Below are 22,295 nucleotides of genomic sequence, written 5' to 3' on the forward strand. Positions count from 1 at the left end.
CAGCATTTATACTATGCATATTGATGCCACAGTATAACCTTCATAGATTCTGATAAAGCTGGTCTTAAAAGCAAGTTTATTTCTTTAAACATTCTAACACCACATCAATTTCAAAGGTTCTTCAGATTTTACAAGGCGTGAAAGTTATTCAAATAGAATTTACATGAATACTTTAATGTCTGTTTAGCAATGGCCGTGATGAAGCTGTTCATGGTTGTGTCAGGTGCTAAAAACCTACTTTTACATTAAATATCCACAGTGGAGAGCATTCTGCTGAAGTTTTGATAAAGCCTGATCCTAAAAGCTATGATCTTACTATTACTATTACTTACACTTAGTAAAACAACACAATATGCCATGCCATTTTTACACAATTCAATTTTTTTTTTAAGCTTCACAATATGTACCCTTTCTAAGGAAATAAAGAGTTTTGATGTGGAACCAAAATCAGAGAGGGTCAAAAGTGGCAGGTTTGAGGAGTAGGACCAGGATATTTCAGCTTTTCGTTGTTCTCATCCCACCTTCAGCCAGGGTGGTGGTGACCCCGGGTAGGAGCCAGGGCCCCAAAGGCCCTCCACAGTCTGCGGATGCTGCTGAAACAAAATGAGAAAGTGCTGTGAAACCCACACAGCAGTGTGGGAATTGAAGGTGTTCATTTAATATCACTCTTACACAGATCTTTAGCCATTGTCGTGATGAAAGAACTCTGAGGTATGTTGACAATGAATCCAGGATTCTTGTGGGTGACCCGGACTTCTTCCTGCATTGGTTTTGTCACCTAACGAGTCTCATGTATCTGTGAGAGCTCTGGTTTACCATGAACCTGAGGAAGAGACTGTGCTCAGCTCTCCTGCAGGAATCGCTAAGGGTGAAAAGTGCAATCATACAAAAATCTCTGGACCAACTTTGTAAAAAACAAAATAGTTTCATGGAAGCAACCTCAATGTCCCTGGACAGATAAATGAATAAAGAAGATGTGGTACATGTATACAATGGAATATTATTCAGCCATTAAAAGGAACAAAACTGAGTCATCTGTAGAGATGTGGATGGACCTAGAGTCTGTCATACAGAATGAAGTGAGTCAGAAAGAAAAAAGCAAATATCATATATTAATACGTATACGTGCAATCTATTCATAGAAAAGTAGTACTGCTGCTGCTGCTGCTAAGTCACTTCAGTCGTATCCGACTCTGTGTGACCCCATAGACGGAAGCCCACCAGGCTTCCCCGTCCCTGGGATTCTCCAGGCAAGAACACTGGAGTGGGTTGCCATTTCCTTCTCCAATGTGTGAAAGTGAAAAGTGAAAGTGAAGTCGCTCAGTCGTGTCCGACCCTTAGCGACCCCATGGACTGCAGCCTACCAGGCTCCTCCATCAATGGGATTTTCATGAGCCTATTTACAGGGTAGGAATAGGGACACAGCGGTAGAAAAAGGATTGTGGATGTGGAGGGGAAGGAGAGGGTGGGACAAATTGAGAGAGTAGCGTTGACATAAATGCACTACCATGCATAAAGTAGATAGCTCACGGGAAGCTGCCATAAGGCACAGGGAGCTCAACTCGGTGCTCTGTGATGACCTAAAAGGGGCGAGATGGGGGGATGGTGGGAGGGATGCTCGAGAGCGAGGGGATGTATGTATACTTACAGCTGATTCACGGAGTTATACAGCAGAAACTAACACAGCACTGTAAAGCAACTATACCCCAATAAGTAAAAATGCACACATTTGCCTGTGTCCCTCAAGGTCAGGACCCCAGTGGTTGTTCAAGCTGGTAACCAGGTTGGATGAGCCTTTGCTCATCTTGTTTTCCAGAAGACAGCTTTAATGGAAGAAAACACTCCTGGGTTCCCCACAGTGCTTTTCAAAGTTGAGATTTGGGATATTCTGTGACAAGACGTCTGTCAAATACAAAGTTCTTTTCTGCACTGCTGTGATGCACTTGACAATACGCTAGTCTGTGATATGTCCACAATCAAATGATGACACATTTTGTCATCAGGAAAGGCCTTACTTTCGGGGAGAGTTTGGGAGCGTTTCCATTTGCGCCCGACCCAGATTCCCCCAAGGCAAACCTATCCCATCACCACAGGGTGATCAGCACCACCAGGAGATGAACGTCAGAACCAGACGCCCAACTACAGACTTTGCTTGGATTTCACCACTTTTCCCACTAACATCCTTTTTCTGGCCCCAGACCTACTCCAGGATCCCACTTTCCATGTAGGTGCAAGGTCTCCAGTCTGAGCAGCTGTTCAGCCTTTGTCTTTCATGACTTTGAAACTTTTAATTAAGAGTTCTGGTCAGGGACTTCCCTGGTGGTCCAGGTTAAGAATCTGCTTTGATGTGCAGGGTGTGGGTTTGATCCCTTTGTGTTAGTGTTACTCAGTCGTGTCAGGCTCTTTGCGGCTCCGTGAGCTGTAGCCTGTCAGGCTCCTCTGTCCATGGGATTTCCCAGGCAAGAATACTGGAGTGGGTTGCCATTTCCTTCGCCAGAGGATCTTCCCAACCCAGGCATCAAATCCGGGTCTCCTGCATTGTAGACAGATTCTTTACCATCTGAGCCACCGGGGAAGCATAAGGAAACTACAATCCCACATGTCACAGGGCAACTGAACCTGCATGCCACAGCTAGAGAATTTAATTTAAAAAAGAGAGAGAGGGTACTTGTTATTTGCCTACGAGTGTCTTCCAGTTAGGGTTTATCTGATGTCTTCTCCTGAGACTGAAATTGCGCCCTTTGGGAAGCACATAGCAGAAGCGAAGCTGGGTTCCTCTCGATTCAGGTCAGGGGGACATGGAGTCAATGTGTCTCATCACTGATGATGACCATCTGGGTGAAGTGGGTTCCTCCTGGTGTCTCCATGGCCAGGTAACCATCTTTCCATTTGTAACGAACAAGCGTCTTATTGGGAGGGGGGTATGTAAACATTGCAGTTATCCTCCTCAAGCTTTTGCCAGCAGATTTTGTCATCCAGTGAAGGAGCTTGCCTATGAAGATTTTTACTGCGATGCTGACCTAGTGGTGATTTCGTATTTCTCTCATTCACCCTGGACACCTTTGCATGGATATGCAGGTATCTCAGAACAGAGTTCATGCACTTGGAGACGGAGTTAGGGGTGATCTCCAAAATTACCTCCAGGGTCAGCTCTGGGTATCCCCCTCCACCTGTGGTCTCTCACGGTGGCAGTTTGGCCTTGATAAACCAAACGTTAAAGGCTACCCCAAAGATGAGTCTACAAGAGTGACGTGATGGCCATGAGAGGGGCTGGAAGGAAGTGGAAAGCTGGGTGCTGGGTCAACCCCGGAATGCTCATCCCTCCTCCCACAGCTTTTAAACATTTTTGGGACACATATGAGATGAGATAAATGAGATAAATTTAAAATATGCTGTCTGTATCTTCATTTGTGGGTATTTATCTTTTTGTTTATTTACTTGAAATTTATTTCAAAGGATATAGCAGCTGGTCCTCAAAACAACTAAGAATGTGCCAAAGGTGGCCACAGACTTCTGCTCTGCCCAGGTTCCAGGATGGCTCCAAATACTCACATTCAAGGAGAAGACCTTGGTCTCCGGTTTCCAAGGAGAAATGTGGCCAAGCGGTGAGGGTCATTTCTTGGGACACAGGGGATAAGTAAGCTTCCACCTGGAAATAACAAAACTTTATAAGAAAGAATCCAAATTACTCAAAACCCACAGGGATAGCAAAGGTGGTTTTAATCTTCATGAGCTGATATTTGGAAATGAAGCAGATTGAGAAGATTCACAACATGATCTGCCCAGGTCAGCTGAAATCCAAAGTCCTGATTGTGAAGTATCCTGTTGTTTCAGAGGGATCCTCACCTTGGCAAGGTGAGTTCTTGATATTGAAGAAGAGAAGTGATATGGGTGCTGATTTAAGTTTCCACATTGTGCAGGGGGCTGTGTCTTTTACTGTGTTTGTAAAGAAGGGTGGTGAAGTCACAAGTCAATTTTAGATGACAAGTGTTCATCATTCTTTGAAAAAAAAAAGAATTTTAATAATCGTACTGCACATTTGTTTAGTATTTCCTATGTTCAGACACTGTTCCAAGTGGTTAATAGGTATTAACTCATTTACTCCTTACTACATCCCTATGTGGGCTTCCCAGGTGGTGCTAGTGGTAAAGAACCCTCCTGCTAATGCAGAAGACATAAGAGATGCAGGTTCAATCCCAGGGTCAGAAAGACCCCTGGGAGGAGGGCATGGCAACCCACTCCAGTATTCTTGCCTCGAGAATCCCATGGACAGAGGAGCCTGTCGGGCTACAGTCCATGGGGTCACAAAGAGTCAGACACGACTGAAGCAACGTAGCACACACACACATCCCTATGTGGTTGGTACCACTTACTGTACCCAGTTTCAGTTCAGTTCAGTTCAGTCGCTCAGTCGTGTCTGGCTCTCCGTGACCCCCTGAATCACAGCACGCCAGGCCTCCCTGTCCATCATCAACTCCCGGAGTTCACTCAAACTCATGTCCACAGAGTTGGTGGTGCCATCCAGCCATCTTATTCTCTGTCGTCCCCTTCTCCTCCCGCCCCCAAACTTTCCCAGCATCAGAGTCTTTTCCAGTAAGTCAACTCATCACATGAGGTGGCCAAAGTATTGCAGTTTCAGCTTTAGCATCAGTCCTTCCAATGAACACCCAGGATTGATCTCCTTTAGAATGGACTGGTTGGATCTCCTTGCAGTATAAGGGACTCTCAAGAGTCTTCTCCAGCACCACAGTTCAAAAGCATCAATTCTTCAGCGATCAGCTTTCTTCACAGTCCAACTCTCACATCCATACATGACCACTGGAAAAACCATTGCCTTGACTAGACGGACCTTGGTTGGCAAAGTAATGTCTCTGCTTTTTAATATGCTGTCTAGATTGGTCATAACTTTCCTTCCAAGGAGTAAGCGTCTTAAAGATGGGAAAACCATATCACGGGAATGTTTAAACTACTCACCTGAAATTGCAATAGTAAATGGCAGATGTCGGTTTCAAACCAAAGAGCTGGTATCTTAGTCTTCCTGCTCTACTAGCCACAAAAAAAGTGGCTCATCAGGTCGTATCAAATAAAAGGCAAATATTATCTTTTATAATGTGAAGTGTCAGAGAGGGATGCTCAGAAAAACCACCAGCAGCACCGTCAATCAATCAAAAGTCCAGTCTAAGTTGTTACAACTGTATCACATAAGTGTCATGCATGCCTCTTGGTGGGCTTCCCTGGTGGTTCAGACGGTAAAGAATGTACCTGCAACAAGGGAGACCTGGGTTCAATCCCTGGGTCAGGAAGATCCCCCTGGAGAAGGACATGGCAACCCTCTCCAGTATTCTTACCTGGAGAATTCCATGGACAGAGGAGACTGGTGGGCTACAGTCCATGGGGTCACAAAGAGTCGGACACAACTGAGCAATTAACACTTTCACTTTTCATGCCTCTTCGCGGATGGCTCCTCTGGGCTACACTGAAGGGACGAAGCAAACATGCATTTCATACCTTCCTGCTGGCTCACCTGAAACACGACTCCAGTTCCCCCCCACACCCGCTGCCTTCCATGGAGGAGGGGGCATGGGGACCAGAAAGGATCCATTTGTTATCAGTCGCAGATGATACTACCACCTCCCTTCTAAATGCAACACCTGTGTAAGGCTGTTCTCAACAGCAGTGGTGGTAAGAACAATATCTGTGCCCACCAGCAGGATCCTGGACAGCTCCTTAAAATGGACTATTCCGTTCCATTCCGTCGCTCAGTCGTGTCCGACTCTATGCGACCCCGTGGACTGTAGCCTACCAGGTTTCTCTGTCCATGGGATTCTCCAGGTAAATACTTAGCACGCACCCACACATGACTTTAACTAGAATCCATTTTCTCCTTGTGACTCATATGGTCGTTGAACACAAAGCCTAAATCAAGAGTTTCTGATGCTTTTCTCTGGGAGGCAGCCCTTGGTTAGAGTCAGCTGTAGTTTACTTTCCAGTAGCAGTTACTTATGATACTTCCTATTTATGTTATTCCTCTTCTAAACTCTACTATTTAACCTAATTTACTTTCAAATCTCAACTGAGTCCACCAAAGACAAGTAATCCTTCTGCAACTGGCAGGGCTGAAGATTAAGCCACCCTGGGCAATTAAGCGTATCCCAAGGTTCAGCTGGTATGCTGCAGTTTACATTAATGACAGGCATTTAGCAAGGTTCTGCAGCTTACACCCCTCTCTGAAGGGGGATTTGTAGCCTTCATTAGCATCCTGTACCCAGCTAGGAAGCTGTGGCATACGCCGCCGCCAGGCTGTGTCACAGTATTATGAGATTAGGGCTGCAAACTTTGCCCTTCTGCCACCAGTGGAACCCTCTAGTACTTGGCCTCTGAGAGTAGCTGTGCCAGTTTTTGAAGGCAAAGCCAGAGAGGGTGCCAGGAAGGAAGCACAAACAACCAGAGTTGATTAACACGGTTATGAAATTTGAAAATGGGTTTTGAATCGGGACCCCAAATAGGTACAAATGAACATGACTTTCAGGATGTCCAATCTGGTGTTTCTAAAAGGAGACTGCAAGTATGGTAGCAATATCAGTTAACTCTTGCTGCTGCTGCTAAGTCACTTCAGTTAACTCTTACTATGTAATAAATGTTCTCAGGGAAGTCTCAGTGGCATAGCTCACAAATCTGCATCAACCAATCTAGCCTGGATGTGGCTAGATGACTCAGCTGCTGCCCACAGGACTCTCATTCTACCCCCAGGGACTGGCAAGTTAGCCTAGGCAGTTCCTTCTCCTGATGATGGCGGATGCAAAAGAGCAAGAGCTCACGAGTGCTGTCCACGAGTTTGCTTGTATCACGTCTCCTGACATCCCATTGGCCAAAGCAAGTCATCTGACCAGAGCCAAGATATATGGAAGTATGTCCTGCCCTGCAGAGTTACATGGTGAAGAGCACGGAAACAAAAGGGGATAAAGGAAGGAATATAATGTACCAGAGAGGACAAAGAGACTGGAAAAGACACACCTGATTAATGACAAAGGAAATGAAAAGTGAAGTCCCGCATTTAAAAAAAAATTACTGATAGAAGACTGGCAGCTGTATTTAAGACCTAGAAGGTCATGTAATGTACAGCTGGAACTCCATTAATTTAGAGTCATCTAAAACAGTGGTTCTTAGCATTCTTTGGATCTGGATTCTTCTTACACATGTGTAACAACATATAACATTTTGTAAGCCTTCTGGGGACTATCTGAAAACCATCTGTAAGCCCCTGGACATCCATAAGCCTCGGTTAAAATTGCATTTTTAACCAGATCAAACCAGTCAATCCTAAAGGAAGTCAGTCCTGAATGTTCACTGGAAGGACTGATGATGAAGTTGAAACTCCAATACTTTGGCCACCTGATGCGAAGAACCGACTCATTGGAAAAGACCTTGATGCTGGGAAAGATTGAAGGCAGGAGGAGAAGGGGTCAACAGAGGATGAGATGGTTGGATGGCATCACCAATTCGATGGACATGAATATTTGAGTAAACCCCGGGAGTTGGTGATGGACAGGGAGGCCTGGCGTGCTACAGTCCATGGGGTCACAAAGAGTCAGACACGACTGAGGGACTGAACTGAACTGATTCAAAATTGTATTTTAAGTCATTTGTTAAGGAAACCTTCTCTTGTGACAGGTGGGCAAACTGAGTTACATTATTTCTTTATGCTTCAGAGAGGTCTTTTAGCTGGTGTAAAATAGGTGCACTTGTTTGGATTTGCTTTAAAGCCTCCAGAGGTGTTCCTTCACAGGGTGTGAAATCCCACCCATTCCTGTGGGCCTCAGGGCCTCCGAGAGCTGATACCTGCCTGCCTCACAGTCTCACCTTCATCTCCTGTCCTCCCTACATCCAGCCACACAGCCTTCCATTCTATCTCCTGCACCTGCCAAGTCTGAGGCCTGTGTAGTTGATGTTCCCTCTGCCTGGATCATGTGTTTCCTGCAAATCCACACTAAATGAAGCACTCCCCTGCTTCGTTTAAGATGCTGAACAGAGTCTGTCTCTAAATGCTTCATTTAAAGTGCCATCTCTCAATCATTCTTGCCTTATTTATAAGTCTAGTTATTCGTTGTTTCTCTCTCCATCTGGGGGTCAGACGACCAGAGGGCAGAGCCTTTATCCTGTTCCCCATGCATTCTTGGCATCCAGCAACAAGCCTGAGATAGCAAGCACCCAGTCGTCATTAAATGAGTAATTTGATCTATTGCCCTGTAAGTTACACATCCACAGAGAAACCAAGAGAAAACATGCCGGAATACATTCCACAACCAAATTGTAAGAGAGAGAGTTAATAGAACTCGTTCTTATGAAGAAAATGGAACCCTCCCTACTAGTCTTCTAGATGGTTTTCCTTTAAGAATTTCAAAGTTTAATATCAAAGAAAATAAAGACAATTCATTAAATCAAACTATTAGCTGTAGCTGCCTAGCCCTCTCAAGGATTCTGCAGGGTTTTTATTGAGTGATATAGATTTGCTGGTACAAATGGGCATGTTGTCTGAATAAAGGTTTAGAGGTATCAACTTGTAACTGACAGACCAAGGGGCATGTTGATCCCTTACAGGAGGGTCCCATACGGCTTAATTTCTTGTATGGTTTTCTTCTGGATTATCAATTTGAAATTTGGAGCAAATTATAAAACACCAAATAGACATGATGAGTTGGCTGTGAGGAGGTTAGAAGCTATCCTCAGCAGCGATTTATGGGAGCTCCAACTTCAGAGGTTAACAAAGATTTGCTTTGGGTTTATATGCCGTTTTCCAAAGTCATTCTGAGCTGAGAGATGAATATGTAGCCCTCTTTGCTGGCGCCTTTTATGGGTCAGTGCAGCTGGGTGAAAATCAGCTACAAAGGAGATCCTGGTGTTATCATTAATGGTGACTTTGTGTAACAGATGTTGTCTACATATTAGAGGAGGCTGCTTAATTTGTCTCTTGCAAACATGAAGCCTCTTAAAACTATTATGTACTAAACATTGTCAGGAAAATTCCATTCTTTTGTAACACAGTCCTCCTTCAGGAAGCGCAGCAGTTGAGAATTACAAGAATAAAAGCGAGACTCAAATGAAGGAATACTACGCCCATTACATTTGTGTTCATCGTGATTAGGGCAGAGAGAGACCAAAGGGGGAGGAAAGGCATTATAGCATTGCCAAAGGAGAATACGTGTATTAAAAACAAAAGTCTAAATGAATAGGTCCTGGGCAAATGATGAAAAATTAGGGCAGAAATGGGGTTTTGCCTCCTGCCATTTGCAGGGAGGCATCGCCATTGACTTCACTAGCTAAGGACAGAGTCATGACAAATACCTAGAAATCTTGCACACAATGGCAGGAAAGTGACTTCATCTCACTCACCATCTGGTCAGCTGAGCCTGTTTTTCAAGCAGAAGAGTACCCTCTTGTTAGGTACATTAAGCCCCAACTCTCCATACTGCCCACCATGCACACACGTGGACACTGTTGTGATGGCCGTGTACCAAACTTCTCCACCTTTTCTTCTCTCTACAGATATGTACAAATTCCATTTTTATTTGGGGGCTTTTCTGGGGGACGTATCATGCATATCATCAAACAAGTTGCTGTCACTCTTTTCTCAGTAAATAAAAGGAGACTTTCATGAGACCAACAAAAGAAGGTTGTAGGTGGTAGACTTATAATATATACTGATTCAACCACTTTGGAAAGAAATTTGGCAATTTTATCAAGAACCAAAAAGACTTCAGTTTATAAAGCTATTGAACCACTGTCATATACCTGAAACTCATATAATATTGTAAATCACTATACTTCAGTAAAAAAAAACCCAAAAAACAAAAAGACTTCAAACATTGTGCCCCAAAACTTCACTTCTGGAAATCTAATTTTAAACAATTTAAAATAATAAAAAGACATGTCACAAAAATATATTTTTACCACAGCAAAAGTGGCATTTTTATAATATTAAAATTGGAAGCAAGTCCAAATCCTTACATTAAGTTATATTTGATAAATTACACTAAATTACCCAATAAAATATTTTTCAGCAATTACAATTATGGCCATAAAAGTTAATAACATGGAAATATTTATGCTAGATGTTAAATTAATTAAAAATTGACAGCCATGTAAAATGTGAATACAAAAAAAGACTCTAGGGAAATATACCATTAAGATAAACATTTTTGAAAAACCAAGAAAGATACAGAAAGGAAACAGGGTGCAATCTTAAGAGTAATTATTTTCCTCAGTAAGCACCAGCTAGTATCTATCTTAGAAACAGTTTTCTGCATATTAAACTACTTTATTGCCGTTCCTGGCAACACTTCTCCCAGTGGCCATATTTTCAGATTGTTTGTTAGATCATAAGTGTAAACAAAGGAGTAAATGTTTGTATTAACACTAATTTCAGCACTAAAAACAGCACATTTGTTTCTTCTCTTGACTTGGAAGCGTGTAGAAGTCCCTCCATCCTATTCCCAAGGAAAACATCCAAAAGTCTCAGAATAAAGGCTTTCCTGATGGTTCATCGGTAAAAAAAATCCGCCTGCAATGCAGCAGACTCATGTTTGATTCCTGGGTTGGGAAGATGCCCTGAAGAAGGGCATGGCAACCCACTCCAGCATTCTTGCCAGGAAAAATCCCATGGACTGAGAAGCCTGGAGGGCTACAGTCCATGGGGTTTCAAAGAGTCAGACACCACTGAGTGACTGAGTACACAGGAGAGTTGAGGCAGTAAACTGTCTTGCACGGTTTCATCTAATTTATTCCTCAACAAAATGATTTTGAGGTTTGTAATTGCACTATCTACTCAATAATAAGGACTTTCCACCTTGCAGTCCCTTTCAGCATTCTAAATAGAGAGGTTGGTTGGTTGAAGAGATTAATAAGACTTCCAGGGGATTTCCCTGGCAGCACAGTGTATAAGAATCTGCCTACCAATGCAGGAGACACGGGTTCGATCCCTGGTCCGAGAAGATCCCACTAAGCCCGTTAGTCATAGCTGCTGGGCCTGCATTCTAAAGCCCATGCAACAAGGGAAGCCACCGCAAGGAGAGGCTCGTGCACCACAAGGAGAGTGGCCCCCGCTCACTGCAACTAGAGGAAGCCTGAGCATGAAGACCAGCACAGCCAAAAATAAATAAATACATAATTTAAAAGAGGGGAAAAAAAGGCCTCCAGGACTGCTCACCCTTAGAGGGTCAATACAAATACACCTGACACCCATCGGCCCTAACCGTTATCACGGCTGCAAGGAGCACCAGTGACAGAATATCTGTGGACTCAGAGATGACAAGACTCCGAGTCAAACATAACCTTCTAAAATTATAAAGTAGCTTACTTCTTGTTGCCAGTGTCAGGTACTGTAAATGGCTTAGTTGCGAGATGTATTTGTTTTATAATAACCTCCCCCACCTCAGAAATCAGACCCTAGTTTAAAACGAACAAACAAAACCTGCATCAGCAACAGACTAAGTAGAAATTGAATACAGTCCAGAAAGTAGGTGGGCAGAACCCAGCTGGAGAATCTCTCCTCCAGAAAGCACATGTCTGAAGGTCCTCTTCTATGTCCAGCACAGAGCTGGCCTCTGACTGCTTCAAAAGCATTAGGATCACTCCCTGCCCTCAAGCACCTTAAAATCTGGTGAAGGGGTGTGATACATGGGTCATTGATGATGAAGTCGTCCCTACTCATAGGTCATGGAGAGAAATTGTTTTTTCTCCAGTCTCTGCTTCCAATCAGGCTGCATCAGATGCCCCTGTTCTGGTCCTTAATGTCTTCAGTCCATCACAAAACTTCCCTAGTCTAGCCACCATGGAAAACAGTATGAAGGTTCTTCAAAGAATTAAAAATAGAACTACCATATGATCCAAAGTCTCACTCTGGGTATATATCCAAGGGAAATGATAACGGGGTATAGAAAAGATATCTGCACTCCCATGTTTATTGCCGCTTTATTCACAACAGCCAAGATATGGAAACGACTGAAGTATCTGTCAACAGACGAATAAAGAAGATGAATAAAACATGAATAAAGAAGACGAGATACACATATGTGTGTGTGCATGCTAGGTCGCTTCAGTGGTGTCCGACTCTGCGACACTGTAGACTATATCCCACAAGGCTTTCTTGTCCATGGAATTCTCCAGGCAAGAACACTGGAGTGGGTTGCCATGCCCTCCTCCAGGGGATCTTCCCAACCCAGGGATCAAGCCTGCATCTCTTATGTCTCCTGCATTGGCAGGCAGGTTCTTTACCACCAGTGCCACCTGGGAAGTTCCGATACATATGTACACAATGGAAGATTATTCATTCATGAAAAAGAAGAATAGGCTGCCATTTGCAAAAGCATGGATGCATGTTGAGGGCATTATGTTAAGTGAGTTAAGTCAGACCGAGAAAGACAAATATTGTATGATCTCCCTTATATGTGGAGATCTTAAAAGGATCTAAATTTTTGGAATCTAAAAAAGCCAAACTTATAGAAACAGAGTAGAATGGTGCTACCAGGAGCTGAAGGGGGTGTGGGGGAATTGAGGAGATGTGGTTCAAAGACACAAATTTCCAAATATAAGAGGAATGACTTCTGGGACACAGTATTATAATTATCAGTTCAGTTCAGTTCATTTCAGTTGCTCAGTCATGTCTGACTCTTTGCGACCCATGGACTGTAGCACACCAGGCCTCCCTGTCCATCACCAACTCCCAGAGTTTACTCAAACTCATGCCCATCAAGTCAGTGATGCCATCCAACCATCTCATCCTCTATCATCCCTTTCTCCTCCTGCCTTTAGTCTTTCCCAGCATCAGGGTCCTTTCCAATGACTCAGCATTCTTCAGAGCTGCTAAGAAGCTAGATCTTAAATGTTCTCCTCCCCAAAAAATGATAATTATGTAATGTGATGGAGATGTTTAGTTGAAGCTACAATGGCAATCATGTTACAATATATAAATGGATGAAATCAATGCATCGTGCACCTTAAATTTACACAACATTCTATGTCAATAAAAAAACCTTTCCCAGTTGCTTCTGGTTATTAAATTCAGTATACATAATTCTACTGAATTTCATTGTCCATGACAATTTCAGTTTTTTTATATTTGGCATTTGATAAAATGCAAATATAATGTGCTGTATTTCTAATAAACCAAATCATGACACTTGCTGCTATGACAACAATAATGATAATACTGCAGTGAACAACCCTGTATTTCTGAATGAATTTTGGATAATTTGTCAGTAATCCTACTCTGGGTTCACATTGCCAAATCCTTTTCCAGATTATTTATACCAATTCACACTCCCACCAGCTATTATGAAAGCCCCAATCTTAAGTGAAGCTGCTCAGTCATGTGAGACTCTTTGCAATCCCAGGCTTTTCCATCCATGCAATTTTCCAGATAAGAGTACTAGAGTGGTTTGCCATTTTCTTCTCCAGGGGAACTTCCTGACCCGGGGATTGAACCTGGGTCTCCCACATGGCAGGCAGATGCTTTACCCTCTGAGCCACCAGGGAAGCCCCAATCTTGACACAGCCTCAATAACATCATTGATTTTCAATCTTTCATAATTTCATCAGCAAAATGGTATCTCATAGCTGTTTTGACATTTCATTACAGATAAGTCTGAATTTTTTTCACAAATTTATTTTTTACTTTTATTTTTCAATATTATCTATTCTTGTTCTTTAGCCATGAATTTATCGAGATTCTAATGTATGAAATTTTTATAATTTAAAGTCATATTTGAAAGTCATATTTTTACATACACTTTGCTTACTTTTAGTGTTTTATCATTTCTTAAGCATAGAGATAAAAATTTATAAACTCAAAAATACTGATATTTTCTTTTGTGATTTTTCATTATGTTTAGCAAATGGTCTTTTCTTCTAGAGATCGGTTACATATTTGTTGATTTTCTTCAAATACTATTACTTTATTTTCTTATATATTTAATTCTAAATTTATCTGAAATTTATACATAAAGTTTTGGCAGAGAAGGAGAATCTGTATTTTCCTTTGCTATTTCTGCAAATAGCTTGTCAACTTTTTCAAACCATTTATTGAATTATTCTTCTTATACCTATTGATTCATGATGCTTCTCTTATCAAATGTTTTCATGTACAATTACAATCATGTAGCTAGCTGTTCTGCTACATTCATCTATTTGAATGCCTTAACCACTCTGTTTCAAATAGCATAGCTTTAGCACACGCTTTTATATGGGATCTCCAATCACTGGCTTGACAATATCTGCCTTTTTATCTCTTTCAGATAAACTTTAGTGTTACTTCCTCAAGATCCTGAAAAACAGACCTTAAATCGCCTTAAATAAATGATCTAATTTGAGAAGAATTAAGTTTCATTACTCATGGCCATTAGCCATCCTTCTCAGAAACAATGTCTTCATTTATTTGAAGCTTTTTTTATATTTCCTTTTCATTCCTGAGATTTCTTGTTAAGATTAGAGATTTATTTTTAAAATTACATACACTAATCCCATTATCTGCAATATTTTCAAATTAGATGTTGTGTAAATAGGCTTGAAGCTTTAAAGGGTAAAATGATGTTTTCCTGGTTGGCTTGCATGTGTGTGCTTCCATATTAATTTCAATAATGTAAACCTCTAATCATCTCTTTTGGGTTCTATCTATACAGGCAAAATATAGTAAAGAAGCAAATTTAAAACCAAAAGAAAATTTGCATGGATATTTCAGATAAAAGGGATAGAAAGGAGAGTGCAGCTTATTTCAACTGGATCATTGGTACAGGTCTTGACTTAACTTTCCATACATAGACAAAGCTTATTCAAAGATACACTAGTGGAATTCCCCCGGGGTTCAGTGGTTAGGACTCCAGGCTTTCATTGCCATGGCCTGCATTCAATCCCTGTTCAGAGAACTAAGATCCTGCAAGGCAAGCCGTGTGGCAAAAAATAGAAAAAAAAGATAGACTAACTTTGCAGTGATTTTTCTAGCTTAATATTCATGCGTCTGTGTAGAATGTTATTTAATACAAAGTTAAATGTTCCAAGTGCTTGTTGAACATAACTTTTCTTCTGATGGCTTTAGGTTCCTGAAAATAATTCCTATACCACAAAGTTTCAAAAAACATTTGGGTTTTGCCTTATTTGAGCTGACTGAGACAAGTCTGAGTTAATTGGACTCTAGACTCTGATGCTGGGGAGGATTGGGGGCTGGAGAAGAAGGGGACAACAGAGAATGAGATGGCTGGATGGCATCACCGACTCGATGGACATGAGTTTGAGTGAACTCCGGGAGTTGGTGATGGACAGGGAGGCACGGCGTGCTGTGATTCATGGGGTCGCAAAGAGTCGGTCACAACTAAGCGACTGAACTGACTGAACTGACTAATATTAAAGCCACTGAAGAACACATTTCCTCCAAAATGCAGGGGTCCATAACATTGTATTATATGCTTGCCATTTCTACACTGTATTCATAGTCCCCCCAAATAATTTTGCTTCAGGGAAGCAAATCCCCACCCAGGGAAGCCCCTCAAACATTTTTTAACTCAAGAGAATATAATAATTTTTTATATATATCAGAAAACTTCCATTCTTCCTATAAGAAGAAACTGCTTTCCAAATGCAGAACACTTTGAATTTTGCTAAAGATGATGGCACATAAGAGAAAGTGTTTTATGGATAACACTGGTTTTTCATTCCACATGTTCATAAGTTTGTATAACTCAATATACATGGAGTTTAACTGCTGCAGGACCACGCTCCCACACATCTCTTTATCTGCACTTGAATTTTCTACCTAGAGTTGCAGCGATCTCAACTCTTTCTTCAGTACTTGATTGTGGGGAGTGACTTTTGAAGTTTTTTTAACAGTTTGCTTAAGTTTCCACTTCAGAGACACCTCGAAAGACGTCTGTATCAACTCTCCCCGCTTCCCTGCGATGTTTTCTGAAGGACATTCACAAGGCTGGATCACATCTCTGCTCCAGAGATGGCTGAACATCAAGGTCATTGACCCAAACTCAGGAGATCTGGATGCTGCCCCATAGGGGTGAGTCCAATGATGGTATTTTTTTTTTATCTAGAAGCCTAAGCAATTCTCTTGAATAATTTTAAAGAGTCCAAGACACAAAGGTCTTCTTGTGAAGGCAGCTCTCCAACCACACTGAAATTCCAACTCATCTTTCTACACTGGCCATACTACTAATACTGTTTTGAGTATCTGTGACTAGTTCTCTGAATTTCCTCTTGATGAAAGTCTATTAGTTCATTTTCTTCCACTGCACCATCACCTTAGAGTCTACAGCAACCACCCCCTCTAGAAAAATTTCTTTCCAATAAATAGTAGTATTAGATGGCCAGGGCAAGTTCCATGCATGAAGCGGAGCTCCCAAAGCCGGTGCTCTGGGACAACCCAAAGGGATAGGGTGGGGAAGGAAGTGAGAGAGGGGTTCAGGGTGGGGGGGACACATGTATACCTGTGGCCAATTCATGCTGATGTATGGCAAAAACCATTACAATATTGTTAAGTAATTATCCTCCAATTAAAATAATTTTTTTAAGTACACATAATAGACAAGGGTATAGAGTATGCATGCTATCTTAAGGCCAGGAAACAGTTCTCTCATAATAGCATCTTCCTGATAGGATAATAGCCTGGCTTAAATGAATTGATTCATATATCAATACTAACCACAGGACCTGATAAGTCTTGAAGAGTATTCATGTTTTTGTTTTATTCTACATAAATGTTTTTGAAGAAGCTGGGAATATTAAATAGTCAAAAATCATTTCCTCAAATGACCTTATAACTACAAGTCAATCTATATACAATTCCAGAATGAAAACATCTTTTGAGATCTCTTTCTCACTCAATGTCATCATCATCAAAACCATCAACAAGACCCACAGACATCTGTGGTATGTTTCCTGTGTGTCAGGCCCTATGGTTAGTATTTATATGGGTTAATTCATTTAAGCCACACTATTATCCTTTCAGGAAGATGCTACTATTATTTCCATTTTGCAGATGGGAGAAAGGTTGAACGCCTGGCTGCACTTCTGGCAGGTAGGAAGCTGGAGGTGGGACATAAGTCCAGGTGGGTGAATACCTGAGTCCTCAGTCTTCATCACACATATACTGGCCAGCTTTCTGTCCTTGAGGTTCAGCCAGCAGCCAAGCTTTGAATCTCCCTTTCCTCCGCTCCCTCTCTTCAATTACTCAAGGCCAATGGAGTCTAACCTGGCTCTCAAATCTCCACCCTCCCCTTGCTGGGCTCACCCTAGCTCTCAACAAATCTCTTGCACGGCTGCTACTGCCTCCTGTCCCAGTGTCCCCTGACTTGAGTTAATCCTCTGCATGGGCACAAAGCAAGGACACAGTCAGCCCAGGTTCCTCTTAACAAAGTCAGAGATGTGACATGTCACTTCCCACTGACGATGGAATCAGGTTTCAGACCCTGAGAATGCCCTTCGGAGCTGTGTGTTCAGGTTCCAACCCACCTTTCCTGTTGGATTTTCCACCTCTCCTCCTGCCAGTCTCAGGTCTGGTGACCCAAAATTACCAATAGTCCCCCAGACGGGCCGGGGACTTCCCTGACTCCGTGCTTTTGCTTAAATCCATTCCTCTGTTTAGAATGTCCTTTTCCTCTCTCCTACCTCTAATCCCCAGTTTCTGCTAGTCAAAGCCTATACCTTCCTCAAGGCCCCGCTCAGGTGCAGAGCCAGCCTTGACTCCTTGAGTTGGGAGGATTTGCTCTCACAGAACTGTTTACATAGGCGCCCCCCCATTCCTTTATTCACAGTTCAGAAATGTAAAATACTTTGAAAACCCCAAACTTCTTTTGATAACTTCCATGCAGACTTTTTTTTGTGGCCTCACCTAATCTGAGCTGACATGAGACTGTCATTTATAGTCCGTGTGAAATGTTACCTTTCTCTTTAAAAATGTTGGCTTCACTTTAGAAATAGAAACTGGGGTGATTACCATGTGCTGCCCCTGATTCTGCTGGGAGTGTTACAGAACACATGGTCTATGCACCATGCTGCCCTGCGTTGTGAACTCCATAGCACCTCTGGCCTCAGTGATTTCAGATGATGGATTGCAGACCTGCACTTAGTGTTAGGGATTAACGGTAGTTGTCACCACTCATCCTGCCAGCCACCTGCGTGCGGTTCCTCTTAACAGAACCAGGGATGTGTGTGGCTGACGTCACCACATCCCTCATGTCCCCAGTGAGGGGCATCAGGAATGAGTCCCTGAACTTCCTGACGCAGCACCACCACCACCTTTTCTTCCCTTCTGGTTTCACACTGCTGAGTTCCCACACCTGTCTAGGACCAGCTTCTTCAATCTGCATCTTCATCCCACTCCTTCTTTAGACTCGATGGCTTAAATTACTCCCTATTATTTCCTACATTACCCATTGGGTCTTTTCATTCCATCTCTAAGAAAATTCATGTCTGCCCACCTTCTTTATAAAAACCTTCTTTATCCACACTGATATAAATAAATTAATAGGAGCTCTTCTTTATAGTAATAAACCAACCAATAAATGCAGAAGGAATACATTTTTTTAGGAAAAAATATCACATTTTATAACCATCATAGTAATAACTGATTCAGACAAAAGTCATCAATGAGGGGCTTCTCTGGTGGTCCAGTGGCAAAGAATCCCCCTGTCAATGCTGGGGATATGGATTCCATCCTTGGTCCAGGATGTTTAAACTTGGCAAGGGGCAGCTACTGAGCCCACGCCCTAGAGCCTGTGCTCACAACAAGAGAACAGCAACGAGCAGCCCACATGCGGCAACAAAGATTAACCCCCGCTCGCTGCAACTAGAGAAAGCCCCAGCACAGCTAGGAAGACCCAGCACAGCCAAAAATAAATAAATAAATATTTCTTTAAAATATCATCAGTTCTCTTCAGTTCAGTCGCTCAGTCATGTCTGATTTTTTGCGACCCCATGAACCGCAGCCTGCCAGGCCTCCCTGTCCATCACCAACTCCCAAAGTTCACCCAAACTCATGTCCATTGAGTCAGTGATGCCATCCAACCATCTCATCCTCTATCATCCCCTTCTCCTCCCACCTTCAATCTTTCCCAGCATCAGGGTCTTTTCAAATGAGTCAGCTCTTTCCATCAGGTGGCCAAAATATTGGATTTCAGCTTCAACATCAATCCTTCCAAAGAACACCCAGGACTGATTTCCTTTAGGATGGACTGGTTGGATCTCCTTGAAGTCCAAGGGACTCTCAAGAGTCTTCTCCAACACCACAGTTCAAAAGCATCAAATCTTCGGTGTTCAGCTTTCTTTATAGTCCAATTCTCACATCCATGCATGACTACTGGAAATAACATAGACTTGACTAGATGGACCTTTGTTGACAAAGTAATGTCTCTGCTTTTTAATATGCTGTCTAGGTTGGTCATAACTTTCCTTCCAAGGAGCAAGTGTCTTTTAATTTCATGACTCCAGTCACCATCTGCAGAGATTTTGGAGCCTCCCAAAATAAAGTCAGCCACTGTTTCCACTGTTTCCCCATCTATTTGCCATGAAGTGATGGGATCGGATGCCATGATCTTAGTTTTCTGAATATTGAGCTTTAAGCCAACTTTTTCACTCTCCTCTTTCATCAAGAGGCTCTTCAGTTCTTCTTCACTTTCTGCCATAAGGGTGGTGTCATCTGCATATCTGAGGTCATTGATATTTCTCCCGGCAATCTTGATTCCAGCTTGCACTTCATCCAGCCCAGCATTTCTCATGATGTACTCTGCATATAAGTTAAATAAGCAGGGTGACAATATACAGCCTTGACATACTCCTTTTCCTATTGGGAACCAGTCTGTTGGTCATGTTCAGTTCTAACTGTTGCTTCCTGACCTGCATATAGGTTTCTTAAGAGGCAGGTCAGGTGATCCGATATTTTCATCTCTTTCAGAATTTTCCACACTTTATTGTGATCCACACAGTCGAAGGCTTTGGCAAAGTCAATAAAGCAGAAGTAGATGTTTTTCTGGAACTCTCTTGCTTTTTCAACGATCCAGTGGATGTTGGTAATTTGATTTCTGGTTCCTTTGCCTTTTCTAAAACCAGCTTGAACATCTGGAAGTTCACGGTTCACGTATTGCTGAAGCCTGGCTTGGAGAATTTTGAGCATGACTTTACCAGCGTGTGAGATGAGTGCAATTGTGCGGTAGTTTGAGCATTCTTTGGCATTGGAATGAAAACTGGCCTTTTCCAGTCCTGTGGCCACTGCTGAGTTTTCCAAATTTGTTGGCATATTGAGTACAGCACTTTCACTGCATCATCTTTTAGGATTTGAAATAGCTCAACTGGAATTTGATCACCTCCACTAGGTTTGTTCATAGTGATACTTCCTAAGGCCCACTTGACTTCACATTCCAGGATGTCTGGCTTTAGGTGAGTGATCACACCACTGTGATTATATGGGTCATGAAGATCATTTTTGTACAGTTCTTCTGTGTATTCATGCCACCTCTTCTTAATATCTTCTGCTTCTGTTAGGTCCATACCATTTCTGTCCTTTATTGAGCCCATCTCAGTGAATACTAAACACTAACAGTAGGTGATTGTCTAATGAAGAGTAGGATATATTTACATAGTCTCAAAGTATCTTTTCATAAATTACTGATTTTAAAAGGAAAATAGCTACTTCACAGTGGAGAAACGTGGCAGACCCCACATTATCAAGTGATCATAAATTCTGTCCCTGATAAGGGAATAAAACAATGTCGTGTGCCTCCTGATAGGATGTCGTGAGAAAGACACATCGCTTCTGGGGCCATCCTAAAAAAATTAGAAAGCTTCATCAAGTCTTGAGGAAGCATAATCAAATCCACACTGAATGACATTCTATACAATAACCAGTCCATACTCTTCAAAAACTGTTAATGTCATGCAAGATAATGAAAGGCTTAAGAACTGTTTCTTTTCAAGGAAACCAGAGAGACATGACAAAATGTAGTACACAACCCCGGCTTGGATCCAAATGAAGAAAAAATAACTACAACAGGACTTCTTAGATACAGTTACTGAAATTTGAATACGGAATATATGAAATTATTATTCTGGTCACTTTACTATTGTAATGGAAAGTAATGTCCTTATTCATAAGAAATCTACATTGAAATGTCATCTACTCCCACTGCTTCCTCCTAAACAGTTAATCCAGCCTTGGATCTCTCCCAAATTTCAGAACCACATTATCAATGGACTATGAGCTTCTCATGGATGTTCCAGACTTTACCAAATTGAATTTATTCTCTCTCTCTTCAAACCTTCTTCTGCAGCCCACGTCTCAGTCACTAACTTTCCTAAGCACTTCGTCTCACTTGGAACGGCAAGGTGGCTGTAACTTCTCTTTCCCTTCTTCTCTTGGGTCCCTCATTCTCTCCTTTCCTATGGCCACTTACAGCAGCTAGGCTTGGCCACCTAGACACCTGATGGAGCAGCTGATTGTGGCCCAGATCCCTTAGCATGAGTCAGAGCACTTTCCAGTTCAGGCCAGCCTCTCTTCCAGCTTCACCTGCTCCCGCCGCTACAGCCCTCCTTCTCCAGCTACACTCGGCCTCTCACTGGAACCAGCATGTCACATCATCTCGTTTCTTCACCCCTCTTCTCACGCCGTTGTTTCTTCTCTTCCCTGATCTTCCACCTGAGGATCCTACTCACCTGCCAAGGAATGGCCAGTTTCAATACCAGCTCCATTACAAAGTCTTCCTCTATCCCTCCCAGTTTGGTTGAACCAGATTTAATTCTCCGAGCTCCCACAGCACTTGATTTGATGCTTGTTTTAGTGCCATCTGCAAACTAAAGTATTGCTGATTGGTGGTATACATATTTGTCCCTCCACATTCTAAACTCCCAGGAGACAAGGCTACGTGTAATTCACTTTTGGTTTCCAGTAACTCCCAAGCACACGGTAGGCTCCCCACCAGTGTTGGCATGGACTCTCATGCCTGTTTGCTGCGATGATGGTAGCTGCCCTGAGAACATTTCTAACAAACGTCCGTGGATCTTACTTTGAAGAGCCTTTGTTGGGAGCCTGTTAGTCAATTAGTTACAGCTCCTCACTCCTTTCTCTGCTGCTCATTTTGGCTCCAGGCATAATCCTTGGCTTCCACTCTAGCTCCTACCCCTGCCCTGAATATCAGTCAGGCTGATGGCCCACATGTCCTGATGTTCCATCTCCCTCTTTCCTGCCCTCTTCTCTGGAACCTGAGCTTCCAGAAGAGGTGGGGTTATAATTTGACTTGGAAGGATGCATAGAA

Source organism: Moschus berezovskii, chromosome 15 (assembly GCF_049115385.1).
Source record: "Moschus berezovskii isolate FMDL1 chromosome 15, NW_MosBer_1.0, whole genome shotgun sequence".
Classification (NCBI taxonomy): Eukaryota; Metazoa; Chordata; class Mammalia; order Artiodactyla; family Moschidae; genus Moschus; species Moschus berezovskii.